Here is a 20,082-nt window from a genome sequence, read left to right as displayed (position 1 = left end):
CGACTCTAAATTTTCATTTGTTAGTTGACTTCTTACTGTATTTTTATTTATATATGAATATAACACTTGATCGCACGAATATGTCGATCCAAAGATAGTCAGTACTTCAAATGCCAACTTCACCTCACTGTAGCATTCTGGAAGACTATTCCATGCGTCGAATGTAGGTTAAGTGCCTCAGCTCGAGACATTTCTTTTAAAGTTGTCACTTTTGTTGTGTAACGTTCATACATTTCTGGACCTCCTACTTTTCCAACTTGCTTTTTGACTGTAAATTTTCCACTCCACAAAGCTTTACTTTTTAAATCGATCAATTGCATTTATAGAGATCCAGTATCAATTCCAAATGGCACAATGTGGATTTTGTTACTATTTGTGTTGAGATGATTTACCAGGAATGTTAGAATGGTTTTGTTGGTTTTGAATTGCTCAAATCTGTCTAGAAATTCATCTTTGATTCTTTTGTTACTGTACTGAAGTAATTCATGTTACTTATTTTATCGCGATACTGATTTAGACATTTTGCTCCGAAGAATCGTTGTTGCTTCTTTATTTTTTCTGTCATACTTCTGGCTCCATCTATTGCTGTTTAAAAGCTTCTATTTAACTCGATCTTAATGTGTTCAAGGCATTTTTGCACGGCATTCGCTCTATCGTCCCCGTTAGTTTGTCATGAGAGTAGCAATCCTAGAAGATCTTTTGGACCTTGGGAAGACATATACCTGACAAAATGGGCAACTTGTGCCGTGTCTTTTATGTCGCAAGACTCATCTATAGCAAGTGATAAGGCAGAAGAAAGTTGAATATCTTCCACCTGCAAATATGTTACATTAGAAGATATTTTAGCTACTCTATCTTGTACTGTTTTAGCGGATAGTGGCAAATCTTCCGGATTTTTTCCCCAAGGTTTTTTTTTTTTATTTAAATCACGAAACAGTTCTTCAGACGCACGTAGGAAGCAGTCTTTGACATACTCACCATCTGAAAATGGTTTGCCTTTTTGTGCAATTTCTATTCGTACCGCAAATCTTGCCAGATTAGCGCTGCTTCAAGCTTTGAGATCATTCGCTTCTAACTCATTTACTAGAAACAACAAACTATACGTCACAGACAAAGCACGTGGTGAAGATGCGTTTCGTCTTGCGTCGAATATAAACTTACATAGAAACACCCGACGACGGCGTCCTTCGAGAGCTTCTGACGACAGTGTCGACGCTTATAATGGGGGGGGGGGTAAGGCTGCCTAATCCTCCTTAAACGATACAGAAATATTTTAATACATGTTTCGATAAAATAAATAATATTTGCGTATGGAACTAAAGAGCCGCAGCTTCACATCCAAAGAGCCGCATGTGGCTCGCGAGCCGCAGGTTGCCGACCCCGGGTCTAGGGCCCAGGGGTCTGTCTTGTGAGGATTTGATTTCAAACTTCTTCCTTACATTTTATAATTATGATTTGTCTCAGATGTGGTGACTACACAAGACCAAATGACATGAAACAAAACAACAACGCTGTTTTAAAAACCTCCTTTATAAACCAAATATTTCTGATTGTAAGAGCGATTAAGTCACACTCAATAACTTATATATAATTAAAGTTTGTTTTTTAATGGGAAAAATGTTTATCTTGCCCAAATCCCCTACCTCCCGAAAAATAACCATGGTTGCGCCCATGTATAAGACTAGATCTTAAGGCCTGCTATTGAAATTTTATAAAGTTTAGGTCAGTGGCGTCACTAGTGTGGGTGTCACCCTGTGAGGTCAGCTCAGGGTGTCATCCCCTCTCGCCCCTACCCTTTAAAAAAGTCCTTTTTTTTCGTTTGTTTGTTGAGCTGTAATATATATATATAGTTTAGAATGACCTCCGTTATTGGAGTGTTGAACAACTCTAGGTTGTTGATTACAATTTATCTATAGTTCACTGGGTTTGCGTAGCCATGTGAAACTCTGCAATCATCCTTAATCTTTGGAATCGAAGGCATTAATATATAGCTCAATTTTTCAACAATACAACCATAAGTAAATTACACTGTTACTTTTTCTGGATTTCAAACTTGAAAACTTATCATAGACCCCATCAAAGTTAATGTCTTTAACGTCAAAATGTCTCATTTTGTGAAAATGTCGTCTGTTCCTTTGTCTCAAAAAGTTCATAATTTTAAAGATCCTTTTTTTTTTCCACATGACGCTAAACCTGCAGGTGGTAAGAAACGGCTGAAGGCTTTGTTCAATGATTTAGAGTCTTTAAGATCTTAGTGGCATATGAATCATGAACTGTCAACTTTTTAATTTTCTTCAAGAAAACTTTTATTGCCTTTAGATCCTTTCTTAGTCATGGTATTTCTGTTGGAGTGTCGCCTTTTGGAAAATCATCATATACGCCAATATTTTGAAACTGTTGGTTATTGAACTAAAGAATTTCTGGTTGTATTGCTCCAAATGTATCTGCTAATAAGAATTGACCACTTTTTCTGTTCTTAAAAAGCGAGTCCCGAATCTTGTGATTGCTCGCCAGACATTTTCTACTTGATTTAATATATTTTTTTTTCTTCTGCTTTATTTCAACCACACATTAAATTAAGTAACACAATTCTATTTCATTTCTATACAATTAGTTGACAGCAAAATAATACAGTTTTTTTTTGCTATTAAATGACTAAATCATCCCCATTAGGAAGCATCAGAACCATTCTTTTGACAACTGGCGTACTTTTCCTTTTGCTCTAAACAATTTTCTTCGCAAATCATGTGAAAAAGGCACACTTCATAAAAAAAATCCCCTAAAATATTCACCCAAGGAATAAAAATGCTCTTTGTGAATAACTGATATTTTTTTTATTCAATTGTCAGTTATTCCAAGAGTGATTTTTTTAACTTAGGTGTCACCCCCCCCCCCAACGGGTGTCACCTGGTGTGGAACGCACCCCCCTAGTGACGCCACTGATAATGCAACCATAATATTAATATAATATATAACCATAAGTTACACTGTTATTTTTTCTGGATTTCAAACTGGAACACTTATCATAGACCCCATCAAAGTGAATGTCTTTAACGATCTCATTTTTAATAAAATTCCCTTTGCGAAAGTGTTGTTTGTTCCTTTGTCTCAAAACGTTCTTCATTTTAATTTTTAAAATCCTTTTCCATATGAGACGCCATAGATAGGGAGATGGTAAGAAACGGTTGAAGGCTTTGTTCAATGATTTAGAGATCATTTTGTAAGGTCTTCGTGGCATATGAATCATGCAATGTCAACTTTTATTTTCTTCAATAATAACTTTTACTGCTTTTAGATCTATTCTCAGACATGGTATTTCTGTTGGAATGTCGCCTTTTGAAAAATCATCTTATTCGATAATATTTTGAAACTGACATCCACATTTCTTCGTTTGTAGTTGAACTAAAGAATTTTTCGGTTGGATTGCTCCATAGTTATCTGCTACATCAATGATTGTTTCCAGTAGGAGTTGAAGCTCAGAGTTAAAAAACGATCAATGCACATAAGAATGAACCTCTTTTTCTCTTCTTCAATAATGAGTCCAGCATCTTCTAGTGATTGCTTGATTGGCATTTTCTTCTTGTTTTTAATATTTGTTTTCTTCTTAATCACAGTGCTTTTATTTTTTAGAAGAGCTTTTGCACTAACGTGTTATGCTTTGTTAAAGAAAAGGTTTAATTAGTCACTACATTGTCAATAGTTTAAAGAGAAGTGACATAGGTCTCAACTCTTGTGTATCTTTGGCCCCCCCTTGCTCAAAAATTAAAGCTTGGTAAAATAAAAGATCTGAAGCTGCGATTCTAGTGAAAATAATTTCAGAATGAAAAACGTATTTCAATCGTATCAAAAAATGCTGGACAAAATGCTAATTTCTGAACAAGAATGTTGACCACATAGATTGAGTGAATGTTATACACATCTATTAAATAGCTATTCTGCTGGTTCTTACATTTTCTGTACTCCTACAAGGTTCCAAACATTGAAGCTTCATTTTCATATCTTTGAGCTCCGCATATAAATTCAAGCTCAAACTTTTCTTGACATTTTAAGATATTAAGTTGATCTCATCAACTTTTTTGTCTCCCTTAAAATCATATGACTTCTGAATCTGATCAGTTTGTGCTATGTCAGGTGTTCTATGTCAGGTGTTTTCTCAAACAAATTACAAAGGTGCTCACACTCATTCTGACTCTAATATCTTTTATGTCGTTTGCTAAAACATTTACAAACATTTTAACACTACAAATGTACTTTCAGCTATGGGCTTTATCTACATAACATTTCCATAACCTGATGTAATATTGAATGAAAACGTTGTTAATATAGTCACAAAATGTCAAATATTTTGCTTTTATAGAAACAGTCCGTGCAATATCTCCTTCCATTGTTTTACTTCTTTACATCAATCATAGCAACGACTTCCTTGTCAATTTTAATTGTAGCCGGATGCCCTTGTTTTCCAATTTTCCAATCCAGATGAATTCTTCATACGTCGTTTAATGTTCTAATTACAGACTTTATTTCAACCACACCTTAAATTAAGTTATACATTTCTCAACCACACCTTAAATTAAGTTATACATTTCTCAACCACACCTTAAATTAAGTTATACATTTCTCAACCACACCTTAAATTAAGTTATACATTTCTCAACCACACCTTAAATTAAGTTATACATTTCTCAACCACACCTTAAATTAAGTTATACATTTCTCAACCACACCTTAAATTAAGTTATACATTTCTCAACCACACCTTAAATTAAGTTATACATTTCTCAACCACACCTTAAATTAAGTTATACATTTCTCAACCACACCTTAAATTAAGTTATACATTTCTCAACCACACCTTAAATTAAGTTATACATTTCTCAACCACACCTTAAATTAAGTTATACATTTCTCAACCACACCTTAAATTAAGTTATACATTTCTCAACCACACCTTAAATTAAGTTATACATTTCTCAACCACACCTTAAATTAAGTTATACATTTCTCAACCACACCTTAAATTAAGTTATACATTTCTCAACCACACCTTAAATTAAGTTATACATTTCTCAACCACACCTTAAATTAAGTTATACATTTCTCAACCACACCTTAAATTAAGTTATACATTTCTCAACCACACCTTAAATTAAGTTATACATTTCTCAACCACACCTTAAATTAAGTTATACATTTCTCAACCACACCTTAAATTAAGTTATACATTTCTCAACCACACCTTAAATTAAGTTATACATTTCTCAACCACACCTTAAATTAAGTTATACATTTCTCAACCACACCTTAAATTAAGTTATACATTTCTCAACCACACCTTAAATTAAGTTATACATTTCTCAACCACACCTTAAATTAAGTTATACATTTCTCAACCACACCTTAAATTAAGTTATACATTTCTCAACCACACCTTAAATTAAGTTATACATTTCTCAACCACACCTTAAATTAAGTTATACATTTCTCAACCACACCTTAAATTAAGTTATACATTTCTCAACCACACCTTAAATTAAGTTATACATTTCTCAACCACACCTTAAATTAAGTTATACATTTCTCAACCACACCTTAAATTAAGTTATACATTTCTCAACCACACCTTAAATTAAGTTATACATTTCTCAACCACACCTTAAATTAAGTTATACATTTCTCAACCACACCTTAAATTAAGTTATACATTTCTCAACCACACCTTAAATTAAGTTATACATTTCTCAACCACACCTTAAATTAAGTTATACATTTCTCAACCACACCTTAAATTAAGTTATACATTTCTCAACCACACCTTAAATTAAGTTATACATTTCTCAACCACACCTTAAATTAAGTTATACATTTCTCAACCACACCTTAAATTAAGTTATACATTTCTCAACCACACCTTAAATTAAGTTATACATTTCTCAACCACACCTTAAATTAAGTTATACATTTCTCAACCACACCTTAAATTAAGTTATACATTTCTCAACCACACCTTAAATTAAGTTATACATTTCTCAACCACACCTTAAATTAAGTTATACATTTCTCAACCACACCTTAAATTAAGTTATACATTTCTCAACCACACCTTAAATTAAGTTATACATTTCTCAACCACACCTTAAATTAAGTTATACATTTCTCAACCACACCTTAAATTAAGTTATACATTTCTCAACCACACCTTAAATTAAGTTATACATTTCTCAACCACACCTTAAATTAAGTTATACATTTCTCAACCACACCTTAAATTAAGTTATACATTTCTCAACCACACCTTAAATTAAGTTATACATTTCTCAACCACACCTTAAATTAAGTTATACATTTCTCAACCACACCTTAAATTAAGTTATACATTTCTCAACCACACCTTAAATTAAGTTATACATTTCTCAACCACACCTTAAATTAAGTTATACATTTCTCAACCACACCTTAAATTAAGTTATACATTTCTCAACCACACCTTAAATTAAGTTATACATTTCTCAACCACACCTTAAATTAAGTTATACATTTCTCAACCACACCTTAAATTAAGTTATACATTTCTCAACCACACCTTAAATTAAGTTATACATTTCTCAACCACACCTTAAATTAAGTTATACATTTCTCAACCACACCTTAAATTAAGTTATACATTTCTCAACCACACCTTAAATTAAGTTATACATTTCTCAACCACACCTTAAATTAAGTTATACATTTCTCAACCACACCTTAAATTAAGTTATACATTTCTCAACCACACCTTAAATTAAGTTATACATTTCTCAACCACACCTTAAATTAAGTTATACATTTCTCAACCACACCTTAAATTAAGTTATACATTTCTCAACCACACCTTAAATTAAGTTATACATTTCTCAACCACACCTTAAATTAAGTTATACATTTCTCAACCACACCTTAAATTAAGTTATACATTTCTCAACCACACCTTAAATTAAGTTATACATTTCTCAACCACACCTTAAATTAAGTTATACATTTCTCAACCACACCTTAAATTAAGTTATACATTTCTCAACCACACCTTAAATTAAGTTATACATTTCTCAACCACACCTTAAATTAAGTTATACATTTCTCAACCACACCTTAAATTAAGTTATACATTTCTCAACCACACCTTAAATTAAGTTATACATTTCTCAACCACACCTTAAATTAAGTTATACATTTCTCAACCACACCTTAAATTAAGTTATACATTTCTCAACCACACCTTAAATTAAGTTATACATTTCTCAACCACACCTTAAATTAAGTTATACATTTCTCAACCACACCTTAAATTAAGTTATACATTTCTCAACCACACCTTAAATTAAGTTATACATTTCTCAACCACACCTTAAATTAAGTTATACATTTCTCAACCACACCTTAAATTAAGTTATACATTTCTCAACCACACCTTAAATTAAGTTATACATTTCTCAACCACACCTTAAATTAAGTTATACATTTCTCAACCACACCTTAAATTAAGTTATACATTTCTCAACCACACCTTAAATTAAGTTATACATTTCTCAACCACACCTTAAATTAAGTTATACATTTCTCAACCACACCTTAAATTAAGTTATACATTTCTCAACCACACCTTAAATTAAGTTATACATTTCTCAACCACACCTTAAATTAAGTTATACATTTCTCAACCACACCTTAAATTAAGTTATACATTTCTCAACCACACCTTAAATTAAGTTATACATTTCTCAACCACACCTTAAATTAAGTTATACATTTCTCAACCACACCTTAAATTAAGTTATACATTTCTCAACCACACCTTAAATTAAGTTATACATTTCTCAACCACACCTTAAATTAAGTTATACATTTCTCAACCACACCTTAAATTAAGTTATACATTTCTCAACCACACCTTAAATTAAGTTATACATTTCTCAACCACACCTTAAATTAAGTTATACATTTCTCAACCACACCTTAAATTAAGTTATACATTTCTCAACCACACCTTAAATTAAGTTATACATTTCTCAACCACACCTTAAATTAAGTTATACATTTCTCAACCACACCTTAAATTAAGTTATACATTTCTCAACCACACCTTAAATTAAGTTATACATTTCTCAACCACACCTTAAATTAAGTTATACATTTCTCAACCACACCTTAAATTAAGTTATACATTTCTCAACCACACCTTAAATTAAGTTATACATTTCTCAACCACACCTTAAATTAAGTTATACATTTCTCAACCACACCTTAAATTAAGTTATACATTTCTCAACCACACCTTAAATTAAGTTATACATTTCTCAACCACACCTTAAATTAAGTTATACATTTCTCAACCACACCTTAAATTAAGTTATACATTTCTCAACCACACCTTAAATTAAGTTATACATTTCTCAACCACACCTTAAATTAAGTTATACATTTCTCAACCACACCTTAAATTAAGTTATACATTTCTCAACCACACCTTAAATTAAGTTATACATTTCTCAACCACACCTTAAATTAAGTTATACATTTCTCAACCACACCTTAAATTAAGTTATACATTTCTCAACCACACCTTAAATTAAGTTATACATTTCTCAACCACACCTTAAATTAAGTTATACATTTCTCAACCACACCTTAAATTAAGTTATACATTTCTCAACCACACCTTAAATTAAGTTATACATTTCTCAACCACACCTTAAATTAAGTTATACATTTCTCAACCACACCTTAAATTAAGTTATACATTTCTCAACCACACCTTAAATTAAGTTATACATTTCTCAACCACACCTTAAATTAAGTTATACATTTCTCAACCACACCTTAAATTAAGTTATACATTTCTCAACCACACCTTAAATTAAGTTATACATTTCTCAACCACACCTTAAATTAAGTTATACATTTCTCAACCACACCTTAAATTAAGTTATACATTTCTCAACCACACCTTAAATTAAGTTATACATTTCTCAACCACACCTTAAATTAAGTTATACATTTCTCAACCACACCTTAAATTAAGTTATACATTTCTCAACCACACCTTAAATTAAGTTATACATTTCTCAACCACACCTTAAATTAAGTTATACATTTCTCAACCACACCTTAAATTAAGTTATACATTTCTCAACCACACCTTAAATTAAGTTATACATTTCTCAACCACACCTTAAATTAAGTTATACATTTCTCAACCACACCTTAAATTAAGTTATACATTTCTCAACCACACCTTAAATTAAGTTATACATTTCTCAACCACACCTTAAATTAAGTTATACATTTCTCAACCACACCTTAAATTAAGTTATACATTTCTCAACCACACCTTAAATTAAGTTATACATTTCTCAACCACACCTTAAATTAAGTTATACATTTCTCAACCACACCTTAAATTAAGTTATACATTTCTCAACCACACCTTAAATTAAGTTATACATTTCTCAACCACACCTTAAATTAAGTTATACATTTCTCAACCACACCTTAAATTAAGTTATACATTTCTCAACCACACCTTAAATTAAGTTATACATTTCTCAACCACACCTTAAATTAAGTTATACATTTCTCAACCACACCTTAAATTAAGTTATACATTTCTCAACCACACCTTAAATTAAGTTATACATTTCTCAACCACACCTTAAATTAAGTTATACATTTCTCAACCACACCTTAAATTAAGTTATACATTTCTCAACCACACCTTAAATTAAGTTATACATTTCTCAACCACACCTTAAATTAAGTTATACATTTCTCAACCACACCTTAAATTAAGTTATACATTTCTCAACCACACCTTAAATTAAGTTATACATTTCTCAACCACACCTTAAATTAAGTTATACATTTCTCAACCACACCTTAAATTAAGTTATACATTTCTCAACCACACCTTAAATTAAGTTATACATTTCTCAACCACACCTTAAATTAAGTTATACATTTCTCAACCACACCTTAAATTAAGTTATACATTTCTCAACCACACCTTAAATTAAGTTATACATTTCTCAACCACACCTTAAATTAAGTTATACATTTCTCAACCACACCTTAAATTAAGTTATACATTTCTCAACCACACCTTAAATTAAGTTATACATTTCTCAACCACACCTTAAATTAAGTTATACATTTCTCAACCACACCTTAAATTAAGTTATACATTTCTCAACCACACCTTAAATTAAGTTATACATTTCTCAACCACACCTTAAATTAAGTTATACATTTCTCAACCACACCTTAAATTAAGTTATACATTTCTCAACCACACCTTAAATTAAGTTATACATTTCTCAACCACACCTTAAATTAAGTTATACATTTCTCAACCACACCTTAAATTAAGTTATACATTTCTCAACCACACCTTAAATTAAGTTATACATTTCTCAACCACACCTTAAATTAAGTTATACATTTCTCAACCACACCTTAAATTAAGTTATACATTTCTCAACCACACCTTAAATTAAGTTATACATTTCTCAACCACACCTTAAATTAAGTTATACATTTCTCAACCACACCTTAAATTAAGTTATACATTTCTCAACCACACCTTAAATTAAGTTATACATTTCTCAACCACACCTTAAATTAAGTTATACATTTCTCAACCACACCTTAAATTAAGTTATACATTTCTCAACCACACCTTAAATTAAGTTATACATTTCTCAACCACACCTTAAATTAAGTTATACATTTCTCAACCACACCTTAAATTAAGTTATACATTTCTCAACCACACCTTAAATTAAGTTATACATTTCTCAACCACACCTTAAATTAAGTTATACATTTCTCAACCACACCTTAAATTAAGTTATACATTTCTCAACCACACCTTAAATTAAGTTATACATTTCTCAACCACACCTTAAATTAAGTTATACATTTCTCAACCACACCTTAAATTAAGTTATACATTTCTCAACCACACCTTAAATTAAGTTATACATTTCTCAACCACACCTTAAATTAAGTTATACATTTCTCAACCACACCTTAAATTAAGTTATACATTTCTCAACCACACCTTAAATTAAGTTATACATTTCTCAACCACACCTTAAATTAAGTTATACATTTCTCAACCACACCTTAAATTAAGTTATACATTTCTCAACCACACCTTAAATTAAGTTATACATTTCTCAACCACACCTTAAATTAAGTTATACATTTCTCAACCACACCTTAAATTAAGTTATACATTTCTCAACCACACCTTAAATTAAGTTATACATTTCTCAACCACACCTTAAATTAAGTTATACATTTCTCAACCACACCTTAAATTAAGTTATACATTTCTCAACCACACCTTAAATTAAGTTATACATTTCTCAACCACACCTTAAATTAAGTTATACATTTCTCAACCACACCTTAAATTAAGTTATACATTTCTCAACCACACCTTAAATTAAGTTATACATTTCTCAACCACACCTTAAATTAAGTTATACATTTCTCAACCACACCTTAAATTAAGTTATACATTTCTCAACCACACCTTAAATTAAGTTATACATTTCTCAACCACACCTTAAATTAAGTTATACATTTCTCAACCACACCTTAAATTAAGTTATACATTTCTCAACCACACCTTAAATTAAGTTATACATTTCTCAACCACACCTTAAATTAAGTTATACATTTCTCAACCACACCTTAAATTAAGTTATACATTTCTCAACCACACCTTAAATTAAGTTATACATTTCTCAACCACACCTTAAATTAAGTTATACATTTCTCAACCACACCTTAAATTAAGTTATACATTTCTCAACCACACCTTAAATTAAGTTATACATTTCTCAACCACACCTTAAATTAAGTTATACATTTCTCAACCACACCTTAAATTAAGTTATACATTTCTCAACCACACCTTAAATTAAGTTATACATTCTCAACCACACCTTAAATTAAGTTATACATTTCTCAACCACACCTTAAATTAAGTTATACATTTCTCAACCACACCTTAAATTAAGTTATACATTTCTCAACCACACCTTAAATTAAGTTATACATTTCTCAACCACACCTTAAATTAAGTTATACATTTCTCAACCACACCTTAAATTAAGTTATACATTTCTCAACCACACCTTAAATTAAGTTATACATTTCTCAACCACACCTTAAATTAAGTTATACATTTCTCAACCACACCTTAAATTAAGTTATACATTTCTCAACCACACCTTAAATTAAGTTATACATTTCTCAACCACACCTTAAATTAAGTTATACATTTCTCAACCACACCTTAAATTAAGTTATACATTTCTCAACCACACCTTAAATTAAGTTATACATTTCTCAACCACACCTTAAATTAAGTTATACATTTCTCAACCACACCTTAAATTAAGTTATACATTTCTCAACCACACCTTAAATTAAGTTATACATTTCTCAACCACACCTTAAATTAAGTTATACATTTCTCAACCACACCTTAAATTAAGTTATACATTTCTCAACCACACCTTAAATTAAGTTATACATTTCTCAACCACACCTTAAATTAAGTTATACATTTCTCAACCACACCTTAAATTAAGTTATACATTTCTCAACCACACCTTAAATTAAGTTATACATTTCTCAACCACACCTTAAATTAAGTTATACATTTCTCAACCACACCTTAAATTAAGTTATACATTTCTCAACCACACCTTAAATTAAGTTATACATTTCTCAACCACACCTTAAATTAAGTTATACATTTCTCAACCACACCTTAAATTAAGTTATACATTTCTCAACCACACCTTAAATTAAGTTATACATTTCTCAACCACACCTTAAATTAAGTTATACATTTCTCAACCACACCTTAAATTAAGTTATACATTTCTCAACCACACCTTAAATTAAGTTATACATTTCTCAACCACACCTTAAATTAAGTTATACATTTCTCAACCACACCTTAAATTAAGTTATACATTTCTCAACCACACCTTAAATTAAGTTATACATTTCTCAACCACACCTTAAATTAAGTTATACATTTCTCAACCACACCTTAAATTAAGTTATACATTTCTCAACCACACCTTAAATTAAGTTATACATTTCTCAACCACACCTTAAATTAAGTTATACATTTCTCAACCACACCTTAAATTAAGTTATACATTTCTCAACCACACCTTAAATTAAGTTATACATTTCTCAACCACACCTTAAATTAAGTTATACATTTCTCAACCACACCTTAAATTAAGTTATACATTTCTCAACCACACCTTAAATTAAGTTATACATTTCTCAACCACACCTTAAATTAAGTTATACATTTCTCAACCACACCTTAAATTAAGTTATACATTTCTCAACCACACCTTAAATTAAGTTATACATTTCTCAACCACACCTTAAATTAAGTTATACATTTCTCAACCACACCTTAAATTAAGTTATACATTTCTCAACCACACCTTAAATTAAGTTATACATTTCTCAACCACACCTTAAATTAAGTTATACATTTCTCAACCACACCTTAAATTAAGTTATACATTTCTCAACCACACCTTAAATTAAGTTATACATTTCTCAACCACACCTTAAATTAAGTTATACATTTCTCAACCACACCTTAAATTAAGTTATACATTTCTCAACCACACCTTAAATTAAGTTATACATTTCTCAACCACACCTTAAATTAAGTTATACATTTCTCAACCACACCTTAAATTAAGTTATACATTTCTCAACCACACCTTAAATTAAGTTATACATTTCTCAACCACACCTTAAATTAAGTTATACATTTCTCAACCACACCTTAAATTAAGTTATACATTTCTCAACCACACCTTAAATTAAGTTATACATTTCTCAACCACACCTTAAATTAAGTTATACATTTCTCAACCACACCTTAAATTAAGTTATACATTTCTCAACCACACCTTAAATTAAGTTATACATTTCTCAACCACACCTTAAATTAAGTTATACATTTCTCAACCACACCTTAAATTAAGTTATACATTTCTCAACCACACCTTAAATTAAGTTATACATTTCTCAACCACACCTTAAATTAAGTTATACATTTCTCAACCACACCTTAAATTAAGTTATACATTTCTCAACCACACCTTAAATTAAGTTATACATTTCTCAACCACACCTTAAATTAAGTTATACATTTCTCAACCACACCTTAAATTAAGTTATACATTTCTCAACCACACCTTAAATTAAGTTATACATTTCTCAACCACACCTTAAATTAAGTTATACATTTCTCAACCACACCTTAAATTAAGTTATACATTTCTCAACCACACCTTAAATTAAGTTATACATTTCTCAACCACACCTTAAATTAAGTTATACATTTCTCAACCACACCTTAAATTAAGTTATACATTTCTCAACCACACCTTAAATTAAGTTATACATTTCTCAACCACACCTTAAATTAAGTTATACATTTCTCAACCACACCTTAAATTAAGTTATACATTTCTATACAATTTGTTGAAAATAGTCGACAACAAAAGAGTGCAGGTCAACAAAAGAGTGCAGGACAACAAAAGAGTGCAGGACAACAAAAGAGTGCAGGACAACAAAAGAGTGCAGGACAACAAAAGAGTGCAGGACAACAAAAGAGTGCAGGTCAACAAAAGAGTGCAGGTCAACAAAAGAGTGCAGGTCAACAAAAGAGTGCAGGTCAACAAAAGAGTGCAGGACAACAAAAGAGTGCAGGTCAACAAAAGAGTGCAGGTCAACAAAAGAGTGCAGGACAACAAAAGAGTGCAGGACAACAAAAGAGTGCAGGACAACAAAAGAGTGCAGGACAACAAAAGAGTGCAGGACAACAAAAGAGTGCAGGACAACAAAAGAGTGCAGGACAACAAAAGAGTGCAGGACAACAAAAGAGTGCAGGACAACAAAAGAGTGCAGGACAACAAAAGAGTGCAGGACAACAAAAGAGTGCAGGACAACAAAAGAGTGCAGGACAACAAAAGAGTGCAGGACAACAAAAGAGTGCAGGACAACAAAAGAGTGCAGGACAACAAAAGAGTGCAGGACAACAAAAGAGTGCAGGACAACAAAAGAGTGCAGTTTTTTGCTAAATCGTCCCTATTAGGAAGCAACAGAGCCTTTCTTAACACTAGCAAGAAGAAAAAATCCCCTAAAATATTCAAGTATATCATTCGACTGACACATTGCAACATTTCCTTCATCTTGGCTAGAGTTTGTTTTACAGAAAAATGAATTAGCAATAGCAGAAATCTCAATGGCGACTTATTTACTTTCCAATTCTACAAAACTTACATTAATTACATGTGAGATTTCAATAATATTTATGCCTGAAGAATGTCGTCAGTTGGTAAACAGTGACTGTTGGTTGGCATTCTGATATGACGGTACTAGATACAAATTCAATAGATTCGCTTAATTTTTTATTTGAATCAAAGCAATGTTTTTATACATACATACAGCTGGTATACATTTGAAAGTAAGGTTTCACGTTTTCCTTGATATATTAAGTATGATGTAGCATTTAAACATTTTGATAGAATTTCATTAAACAATTAAAATATGTTTAGTCGAAATGAAAAAAAAGAAAGTATATAGATCTATTTATTAATCGTGAATAACACGTTTCAATATTTAGCCACTGTCGTTTATTTTTTTTAAATTGTCAGTTATTCCCAAAGTGAATTTTATTTAGTTGGGTGTCACCCCCCTAACGGGTGTCACCCGGTGCGGACCGCACCTCCCTAGTGACGCCACTGCGTTATACCCAGGATAAAGAAATTAAACACCACTTTTTAATCAGTGCATTTTAAGCAATTTTAATATAAAAGATTTCATTCCAAATTGATTTACAAACTCAGTGTCTCTCTCTAGAAGTTCTATGTCTCTAGCAATAGTTCGTCTCTCTGTTACTTTCTCCGGTAGTGCTCGCTGCTTAGTTCATTTGATTTCCTTCAGGAAGTTGAAAGCGCCAGAAAGTAATCGGAAAGAAGAAATCAATTTGTTTAAAAGAAATAGTTCAACAAAACTGCACAAACATGAAGCCAGGAAGACGTCTGCTAGGTGACATTAGCCTCACCCCTACCTCCCATTATGTATACATATAATTCCATGAAGCCAGGAAGACGTCTGCTAGGTGACACCCCTACCTTCCATTATGTATACAAATAATTCCATGAATTTTGAATGTTGGAACGTAGTCTACAGTTGAACTCTAGCTGATGACGACATCTCTGAATATACAAATAATGCGATCTTTTTTCTAGAAATAGTGTCCAAACCTACCCATCCCCTCTCTCTCTCTCACACACACAAGCACCTACAAACACACACAAGCACACACTCACGTGCGTGGCAACACACCACATTAGATTCTTAGGGGGAAAATACATTCTAAGAATAATTAAGCTGTGTCACGTGACCCTATGTTTTGTAGCCACTGTACCAGGCGGATGGAAGAGAGGAAGACTACAGAGAAGATGGATGACCTCAAGGAGTGATCGAGCATTTTCATTCAACAAACTCTATGAGAACAGAAAAAGTGAGTGCAGAGTTACTTGTGGTGGTATATGGTATATGGCTCCTTCTGTCTCGGAAGGCAATGGATGCACCCAGACCACATGTGGTAATGGTGTGCAAACGACTTCTCTCTGGCTAATGGGTTAGATGAAAAATATACGTAGCATTGTTTGCATACTAGTTTGGGCTCTAAGTGCGTGGTGGCCGAGTGTTAAAGCGCTTGGCTTTCTAACCAAAATGTTTCGAGTTCAAATTTTGAACATCAGGCTTTTAGTGGCGCCCAAGAGTCCAGCCAACACCCACCTCATGGGTGCTACTTCACGTACGTTTACGAAAGTAAAGGTGGTTGGTCTTTGTGCTGCCCCCATGACACCCTCGTTAACGTCGGCCATAGAAACAGATCAGCTTCACCCATTTATCCATTCGAACTCTAGTTGAAGTGAATGTCCTCCACCTTCCCACCCTGTCCCAGACACATTGCTTTTAAAGTAGCCAATAGAAATAGACCATGATTTGGCTGGCCGCCTGAGGACGTCATGCTAAGTGGTTACGCCTGACTTGTTTTTTTTTTACGGGTCACGTGTTTAGTGTGTCAGCAATTTTCAAAGAACTGATTGATTCCAAATTATAGCCTGACACAGTTTTTTTATACAGATCTCCAGGAATAGAACGTCAGTGATATAGATCTATTGATTAGTGGTGCGAGTCACTTTAACTTAAAAAAATTTTCCTTTTAAAAACTTGATGCTTTATTTACATAATAAAATATATTAATTCTTTGACTAATTCTGAGTGTATACACATGCTCTAGTCGCATTGCCCACTAGCTACATCCGTGTATGTGTTGCTTGTCTATATAGACTGAATTGGAACGGCCCACTTTATTACGCCCACTGACACACACACATAGACTTACTTTTGGCCATTTGAATTCTAGTATCCCCCCCTTTTTTTTTCCCTTATACTGAGAGGTATCATATAATAATAATAATAATAATAATAATGACCCAACATCGGCAATTAGCAATGAGCTACACTCAAAATTTTCTAATCTTATAGACCGTTATAAAAACACCAATCTTAACTCTAGGCCTCGTATCCCCAAGCTAAACGTCAAGAAAGAGACAAACACATATATTAATGAAATAAATAAAGTCTTAGCCAACCATTTTGAAACACCAAGAAACACTAGCGGATCCAGAACTTTGGAGTGGGGGGGGGCGATTTTTTTCCAAACCCTAACCCTAACGCCCAGTAAACCCTAACCCTACTCATAAACTTGCATACAGCGCGCGCGCGCGCGCGCACACACACACACACGCACACACATATATATGTATATGAGAATAAAAAAAGAATAAAAAAAGGAGCATTTCTCAACCTTCGGCGAAAAACAAAACAACTGGGGCAGCGCTATAAGGTTCTCTGGTGAAGTTCGGGGCGAAGCCCCGACGCCATAAGCGTTTTCTTGCTTTTTTTACTGCAGATACGCATTCTCCTGACAAGTAGGCCTACAGCTCATTCTTCACAATGTAGTTCGGGGCGAAGCCCCGACGCCAAAAGCGTTTTCTTGCATTCTTCTCTGCAGAAACGCATTCTCCTGACATCTACAACTCATTACTCATAAATGGAGTTCGGGGCGAAGCCCCGACGCCAAAAGCGTTTTCTTGCATTCTTCTCTGCAGAAACGCATTCTCCTGACCTGAAGCTCATTATTCATACTATTAAAAAACGACCTTTCGAATAATGTTGTACTTGAAAAATATTCTAATTTGAATTTATAGACCCATAATACATTGCAAATAAAACCGATTTGTTCCTGGAAAAGATAGGATACCCCACGTATTTAGATTTTTGCTTTGAGGATCGCCGCCGAAAAAAAAACTTATTCGATAAATAGTATTCAAGACAACTCTAGCATAAATTGTGAGTTATAGTCCCAAATTTATTTAGCTAGAAAAATATCAGATTGAGTAAAGGTTGGGAAAAGGCGACTATGAATACATTATTTGAGTTTAGAACTCATCTCAATCATGACTCTTATACTGAAAAATTTCGTTTGAATTCTAACTTTTCCAATGCAAAGTCTTTCTTAAAATACTTATGATAACTTCATGTGAAATTACAAAAACTCTGTCTGGAAATGGGAATGGCGGTAGAGTGAAAACGATTAATCCTCGCTCCTTTACTAATTTCTGCTAAAGATTGCATTTGGCATTAAAGAATAGGTATGGGGCGACTCGATATAAGAATTTAATTTATAGTATATATAAATTATATTAGTGACAGATTTTTTTAATTTTGTAATTTCTTAACTATAATACAAAAGAAAAAGTATTGATTTGTCCGATGGGGGAAATGCGATTGCATGTATCGCCCCTCCCACCTGGTACAACCCTTTTTCATTTAAATTTACTAATGATACAATTTGAGATTAGAGTGTGGTACGACATATTTACAATGGGTCACATATCAATACGTAGTTTATATTATATAGATATTCAACTAATTTTATTCACAAACTATGATTCTCCACAAAAATAGGACCGCCCCCCCCCCAGCACTCAGAGGGCTAGAGTGGGGAGGGCAGTACATGCAATCGCCCCCCCCCCCCTCACCCCACCGAATCGGCGAAATTCCAGAAAGGGAGCGACATAATATAAAATTTATATATTAATTCAACTAATTTTGTTCACAAACTATGATTTCTCAATAAAAACGGACCGCCCCCCCCCACTCAAAGGGTTAAGGTGGGAAGGGCAGAAGAGGTATTCGTCCCCTCCCCCCACCAATCGGCAAACAGGGAACGACATAATATAAAGATCGGTTAAAATATCAATAACAAGTTACAAGGATATAGATATTTAATTGATTTTGTTAGCAGGTTGTGATTTCTACCAATAAATTGGACCGCCCCCCCCACTCGAAAGTTAAGGGGGGGGGGATTGATACCATCGCCCCCTCCCGACCCCACCAAATCGGCCAACATACTAGAGGTGGAGGGCGAAATAATCTAAAAATAGGTTGAAATATAAATAATTAGTATATATTTTTAACATAAGTAATAAATTCGTATACAAATTGTGTGAATCCTATACTAAAGTTCTTCGCCCCCTTCGGGGAGGGGGGGTTGGCCGAGTGGGGATCCGCCAGTGCCAAGAAATTTGTTTGAGACACACCTCGCTATATACTGCGCCGCTGTGGCTGTCACGGAGCTCTCTAGACAAAAGACCTTCGAGCTAGGCCCAATTAATCAGAGACCAAAACAACATGTGCCAGCATGGAAAAGGCGCCTTGAAGACAATATTAATCAACTGAGGAGCCAAATGGATACAATTGGACAATATCTGGGAAACAACCATTCCGCGAAAATACTTAACAAAATGAAGACAATACTAAGAACAACTGGAATCAAATTGACGGACTGTGATAGCCACGCACGACTCTTATGTTTGAAAGATACTCTGAGACAGAAAG

Source organism: Biomphalaria glabrata, chromosome 2 (assembly GCF_947242115.1).
Source record: "Biomphalaria glabrata chromosome 2, xgBioGlab47.1, whole genome shotgun sequence".
In the NCBI taxonomy this organism is placed as follows: domain Eukaryota; kingdom Metazoa; phylum Mollusca; class Gastropoda; family Planorbidae; genus Biomphalaria; species Biomphalaria glabrata.
Note: the sequence above shows the minus strand (reverse complement) of the source record.